We start from the raw sequence: 7,732 nt of genomic DNA, 5'->3' as shown, positions 1-7,732 counted from the left end.
AGGGCATCGTTTAGACTTTGGGTTTTGTTTAGATTAAAAGTTCGCCATAGCTGCAACTTCGCGTACTTCGTTTGTGTTCAACGACCAGACAAAGGCGTCATAGAACCCCACCTTGATCAATAAAGCTTTCATCTTATATTCGCAATATCCAGATTGCAATCTCAGTTTCTTGCTTGTTCTTCGTTTGCTCGCAGGAAACAGACCCTCGTGGTCAGGTTGATCGTGCTCCGGCGTGGTCAATAACCTCTCGGAGTTGGTTTAGCGATTGCTAAGGCGCGACGTCCTCGCACGTTCATAGTCGGATCGTCAAAGTCGACTGCAAAGAGATATCCATCATCTCATCGAAAGACGGGACACCTTTGCTTCTATCACTCGGTGAGATTTTCCAGTTTTTACTAGTCTAGATTGCATCCATTCTTCATACCTAGAGTCCAAAGAAAAAGCCAAAAAAAAGAGTTAGATTAGTTCATCCGTGTCCCAGATAGTCTGAGCCTTTCGCTATTATCACTTAGTTTTTGCATTGTTGAATTTTCGGTTGCATTGTGTGTCGAGTTGCTGGTTTTAGTGTCTAGACATTTAGAGTTTCGGGTTCTAGTCATGTTTTGTTCACACTGTCTCCACAACCACCATCATCCACTTTATTATCATCATCTGCTGCCACTTATTTTGTTCACCGCCGTCACCACTATACATCCACTTTCACCATTTGTTGTTCATGTTGGAGAGAGATAAAGAAAACTTCCCGAGCGGTTGTGCGTGCATATTTGGAAGTTGAGATCGTAGTAGAAAAAGAGAACAAAAGGAAGGAAAGACTAAAACAAGGATTTGGCCGAACCTATACTGGGGATGTTTTCGTTGGAAACCGTGAGGTGTACTACTACCAGATTCGGTTTTGGCAAGTTCTGGTCAGCCAAAAAAAAGTGCTGCTCCGAATCTGGTCCGTGGAAGGAAATAACGTGAGTTGTTACAAGAGTAAAAATAAAGAAGGAAGAGACCAGATTCGTTTGCCCACTTAGAGAAAAAAAGAACAAGATTCGTTGGAGGTTTCCATATTTTTGACGTGTCATTAGAGAAAAAAATACAGCAAAAAAAGAGAGAAAAGATTTGGAAGAAATGGATCACGTTGGTGCTACGAAGGAGAAAGGGCTGATCGGTTTGATTAGTTTGGAAAGATTGACTCGTTCTATTAGAAAAGAGAAGCGATCAGTCAACAAAGGAAGGGGATAACGTGGATGCTTTATTTGCATGTTTTGGGATAGGAGACATTAAAGTGCTGCGTGCTCATGTTTTGGAAGGATTGAAAAAGGAAATCATAGAATAGGAAGGAAAAAAAGAAGGGAAAGTTTTGATCTGTATTTTTTCATTTGGCAAGTTGACTTTGAGAATAAATGATAAAAGGAAGGAGATACTAGTACGTCCAAACAAATGTGAAGTTTATTTGGAAGAGAGAGAGAGATTCGGAAAATAAAAAGGAAGGTCCATTAATTTCGATTTTGTGTGCAGATTTGAGAATGTGAATAGGGAAAGAGAAAAGAGGAAAGTGAGGAAAGGAACCGACGGTTGTTGGGAATTTTTTTATTTGGATATAATCCATTTCGGGAGAGAGAATTGGAAAGAAAAAAGGCAGGTTTTGTGCTGAGCCGAATTAAAAAAAAGGGGAGTTCTTTGGAAAGACCGGATTAGTGGTTTTGAGAATCAAATCCGTGGAGATTACTTGAAAAAAAATTGAGGCGCAGAATTTCGGAGTAGTACTCCACGTCAACCCCTTGGAACCATTAAAAAAGAGGGCCAACTATTTTTTTGGGAAAAGAGAGCTGGTTCGTTTGGGAGAAGTGGAGCTAAAAAAACTGTTTTGTTTGAAGTCCTAGTCATTCACGTTTAAGGAACGTGAGGAGAAAAAAAGGCAGGATTTGGTTCGGTTTCCAAAGAGCATCTTTGTTGTTGAGCTTTCCTTGTTTGTTGATTGCAAATTCTAGTGGGCACGTTTGGACTTTGGAGAAAGAAAAAAACGGTGCTTTGTTGTGCTATAAACCAGTACACACTACAGTTACTTTGGAGTAAGAAAAGTGGAAGGAGGCTTGTACCAAAGTGTGGTGTTGGCAACATCTTGTGAATTCGTCTGTGTCTTAGGCTCGCGTCTCTAGCACGGTCTAGCCTAGGGCCAGCACTCGACCACTTTGAGCGAATTTTTAGCTTGCATTAATTAACGTGGTTGTAGCATTTTTTTACCACATATATCAAGCCAACCCAGCTCCATATATTTCTACACCGTATATACATACGTTCACCTGGCAATCGCTTTACCCAACTTTTGGAGTTATTTGACACTGCTGGTTGCCGGTCACCACCTGCTGCATGGTAAGAACTTGTAAGACTTTGATTTGATGTACTACGAGCGCTTTACCATCACTTCCCAGTAGTTCATAGGAACATTATTTTTGGATTTTGTTTCTTGTTTCTACTAATCATGACAGGATCCAGAGTCAATTCATGGGCTTTATCGATCGTGGGAGACGTGCTACCACCTATGCAAATATCACAACCGTCACGAGAGGTACACAAACATCCAGATACACATGATCAGGTTAATATTTCTATACCACCATTTAATGGCCATTTTAGACCTGCTTTATATATTGAATGGGAGTTCGACATAAATAATATATTTGCTTCCCATAATTTTGATGAACATAAAAAGTTAAGGTTGCGGTTCGTTCTTTCACCGGTTATGCTTTAGTTTGGTGGAGTGAATATTGTCGGTTACACCCTGATTATGAACCTATTACTTGGGATGATTTGAAACTTGCCATGCGACATACATTTGTCCCCGCTTATTATACTCGTGAGATGAAAAAGTTGCAACATTTAAAACTAGGTAGTGACACCGTAATGAAATATTATGATGATTTACAAACTACCTTGTTGCATTTCTCTTTAGAAGAAAGTGAAGAAGATTTGATGGATAGATTTTGGGGCGTATTAAACCGTGACATTCAGGATATACTAATTCATGAAGAGTGTTATCCTATGAACCATTTGTTTAATCTTGCTTGCAAAGCTGAACAGGACATAAAACGACGTGTTGCCCACAAGGAGAACCCGCGCGAGATGCACATTCCAAGATTTGATACGGTTGTCCCTTCAATTACTAGGCATACTATGACAACGACATCCGTTGTTGTGAGGACTACGTCACCTCCACCATGTGACACATCATCACTAAGAGTGCCTACATCATCTGAGTTGATCATAAGAGGTAATGACAAAGGTACTAATCTTCCACCTCCACATGAGTATGATGAATGCCTTGTCAATTTAAATGCACCATTCGGTGAGTTACCCACTACTTTGATCACACTAGCTATTCTAGATGACTATGTTGATGATTTTACTTTGCCATGTGATCAAACAATTTTGAGTGAACCCATTGAGTTAACTATTGATGCAAAAGATTGTACCAATGTTTAGTCATTTTGATATGACCTCTAATCTTGGTGATGGTTCATCAATGTTGGGATGGTTTAATGATAAGCATTGTCAATCTTTTGATATGAATAAGAGCTTCACTTATATGTGCAAACTGAGTTGCAATTTTTTCATGCCTTTGACTTCTTGTGATAATATATTGGCTTTATATTTCACGACTTTTGAAGGGTGCTCTTGTATAACTGTGTCACATGTGCCCCAACTGAGATCAGTGAAAATGGATGACATATACATACACAACATGTACACCTTGTCTCTTTTGTTAGCCAGATTTCATATTAAACAACGGCGAGGACGGCTTTGTTTTCAAGAAGGGGAGGATGATGAGGACATGGCTAGAGCTCATATCCCCTACTATTTTACCTCTTGGAACAGTTGCTAGAGCTCAGATACACCAATTAAATTATCAGGTACTCTCGTTTCTTGGTAATGTTTCTAGTGTTCATGAGAATATGATGCTGCCTAACTTAGATACATTTGTGTTGCTTGCAATTGAAGGGCCTAACATGGACAAGAAGGTTGAACATTGGAGCATGGTCAAGCACGGAGATGAAGGTGCGTGCGAAGAGAACCAGAATGGAGGTTCAAGTGGAGATTTACGGACTTTGAAGCCACCATGATGACATACAAGATGATGGACGAAATATACAAGATGGCCTTTCATAAATTTCGTCCATAGCTTATTATTGGTGTTGGGCCACCTTATTTTGGGCCAGGCCCATGTAATCTATTTTTAGAGTCCATGTTGTAGGGAAAACGACTTAGGAGGTGTTTAGTCCCACCTTGCCAAGGGTGGACAAAAGCCCCTCTTGATGAGGACATGACTACCTTGGATATGACCAAAAATATTGCATATATGCATATTTCTCAGGTGATTTCTAGTGCAAACTATTCAATAATCTATTTATGTTATCCAGAACAAAAATACTTCACACACTTTTGTGTTTTGTCTAATTGCAGGTGTATGGGACATTTGTACAATCCACATATGAAGATAAGGAAGAAAGAGATGTTTATTTGCTGTCCAAAAAGTTCTCTCACGTCACTTTTGGCCCAAGAGAAGATAGAGTCCAAGTCTCTCACGTTCTGGATTCAGATTCGGACTGCACAGACATACCTGACTCAAAACGCACACAAGTTTTTCATACGGACTCCGAATTGGGTGATTCGTTTTTTGTTGGAAACTAGATTTCGTGCACTTTCCAACCCAATTGGAATCACCTTCAAATTCGTCCGGAGCGTTGAGTTGTGGACGAAACAATCTGATGCTGCAGCAGAATTCGAGTCAAACTACAAGTCCAAAGGTGTTACATCACCTCCACTTGGGCCCATTGGCCTTGTACGACCTAGATTTAGTTTTAGGCTGCCTTGGGACGTCCTCCCACCTCTTTGGCCGCCACCCCTTGCTCCTATATAAGTAGATCCATCTAGTAGCTTTTCCTTGGGTTTTGTTTAGATTAAAAGTTCGCCATAGCTGCAACTTTGCGTACTTCGTTTGTGTTCAACGACCAGACAAAGGCGTCACAGAACCCCACCTTGATCAATAAAGCTTTCATCTTATATTCGCAATATCCAGATTGCAATCTCAGTTTCTTGCTTGTTCTTCGTTTGCTCGCAGGAAACAGACCCTCGTGGTCAGGTTGATCGTGCTCCGGCGTGGTCGATAACCTCTCGGAGTTGGTTTAGCGATTGCTAAGGCGCGACGTCCTCGCACGTTCGTAGTCGGATCGTCAAAGTCGACTTCCACCAAAGCGATATCCATCATCTCATCGAAAGACGGGACACCCCGCCTCTATCAAGTGGTATCAGAGCCACAGTACCGTCGTTGATAGAGGCGGGGTGTCCCGATCTTTCGATGAGATGATAACTAACGATTTGGTGGAGACGACTTTGACGATCCGACTACAAACGTGCACGACGTTGCGGCTTAGCAATCGCTAAACCAACTCCGAGAGGTTATTGACCACGCCGGAGCACAATCAACCTGACCACGAAGGTCTATTCCTGCAAGCAATCGAAGAACAAGCAAGAATATGTTAAAAGCAATCTGAATATTGCGAGTATATATGAAGTATTGATAAAGGTGGGGATCCGTAAGCGGTCTTGGTCTGGTCGTTGGACACAAACGAAGTACACGAAGTTGCAATGGCTAACTTTTAACTAAACAAATCCCAAGGAAAAGCTACTAGATGGATCTACTTATATAGGAGCAAGGGGTGGAGGCCAAGGAGGTGGGAGGACGTCCCAAGGCAGCCTAAAACTAAATCTAGGTCGTACAAGGCCAATGGGCCCAAGTGGAGGTGATGTAACAACTTTGGACTTGTAGTTTGACTCGGATTCTGCTGCAGCATCAGATTATTTCGTCCACAACTCAACGCTCCGGAAGAATTTGAAGGTGATTCCAATTGGGTTGGAAAGTGCACGAAATCTAGTTTCCAACAAAAAAAGAATCACCCAATTTGGAGTCCGTATGAAAAACTTGTGTGCGTTTTGAGTCAGGTGTGTCTGTGCAGTCCGAATCTGAATCCAGAACGTGAGAGACTTGGACTCTATCTTCTCTTGGGCCAAAAGTGACGTGAGAGAACTTTTTGGACAGCAAATAAACATCTCTTTCTTCCTTATCTTCATATGTGGATTGTACAAATGTCCCATACACCTGCAATTAGACAAAACACAAAAGTGTGTGAAGTATTTTTGTTCTGAATAACATAAATAGATTATTGAATAGTTTGCACTAGAAATCACCTGACAAATATGCATATATGCAATATTTTTGGTCATATCCAAGGTAGTCATGTCCTCATCATCCTCCCCTTCTTGAAAATAAAGCCGTCCTCGGCGTTGCTTAATCTGAAATGTGGCTAACAAAAAAGACAAGGTGTACATATTGTATATGTATATGTCATCCATTTTTACTTCCCTTGATTTTTGCATATATGACACATGAATAGATGAGTAACTTGCATAGTTCATAAAATCTAAAGCCAAAAAATTAGCACAAGAAGTAGAAGGCATGAAAATATTGCAACTCAGTTTGCACATATAAGTGAAGCTCTTATTCATTTCAAAAGATTGACAATGTTCATCATTAAACCATCCCAACATTGGTGAATAAACCTTACTTGCATCAAATTTACATGCTACAACATGCTTAAATAAGCAAACATGCAATAAGTCATTCAACACAGAATCATCACCAAGATTAGAGGTCATATCAAAATGATTAAACATTGGTTCTTTTGCATCAATAGTTAATTCAATGGGTGCACTCAAAATTGTTGGTATTTCAGTTGTTTGATCACATGGCAAAGTCAAATTATCAACGTAGTCCTGTAAAATAGGTGGTGTGATCAAAGTAGTGGGTTGATAGAGGCGGGGGTGTCCCGATCTTTCGATGAGATGGCAACTATCGATTTGGTGGAGACGACTTTGACGATCCGACTACAAACGTGCACGACGTTGCGCCTTAGCAATCACTAAACCAATCCCCAGAGGTTATTGACCACGCCGGTGCACGATCAACCTGACCACGAAGGTCTATTCCTGCAAGCAATCGAAGAACGAGCAAGAATATGATAAAAGCAATCTGAATATTGCAAATATGTATGAAGTATTGATAAAGGTGGGGATCCGAAAGCGGTCTTGGTCTGGTCGTTGGACACAAACGAAGTACACGAAGTTGCATTGGCTAACTTTTAACTAAACAAATCCCAAAGTCTAAACGATGCCCTAAGGGCTGTATATATGGATGAAGAGGGGGGAAATTTCGTGGCCCTTGGTGGAGGGGTCCGAAATCAACCCTATCTCTTGTTTCCCCACACATACGGACTCTAAAAATAGCCTATACTTATGTATTTCGAAATTACATGGGCCTGGCCCAATAATAAGGTGACGCAGCACCTAAAATAGCCTCGGGACGAAATTTAGGAAGTGGCATCTTGTATATTTCGTCCAAGGCTTCATGCACCCATTATGGTGGCTTCAAAGTCCTGAAATCATCACTTGTAACTCCGTTCTTGTTTCCCTTGCGCATGCCATCATCTCCATGCTTGTTCTTGCTCCAATGTTCATCCTTCTCCAAGCTAGGCCCTTCATTTGTAAGCAAAACAAATGTATCCAATTTAGGCAGCATCATATTCTCATGAACATTAGAATCATTACCAAGAAACGAAAGTACCTGGTAATTTAGTTGGCGTGCACGAGCTCTAGTAATTGGTCCAGTATGTATAGCAGCAGGGGCTGTGGG

This window comes from Triticum dicoccoides, chromosome 5A (genome assembly GCF_002162155.2).
Source record: "Triticum dicoccoides isolate Atlit2015 ecotype Zavitan chromosome 5A, WEW_v2.0, whole genome shotgun sequence".
In the NCBI taxonomy this organism is placed as follows: domain Eukaryota; kingdom Viridiplantae; phylum Streptophyta; class Magnoliopsida; order Poales; family Poaceae; genus Triticum; species Triticum dicoccoides.
This window is presented reverse-complemented; position numbering follows the sequence as displayed.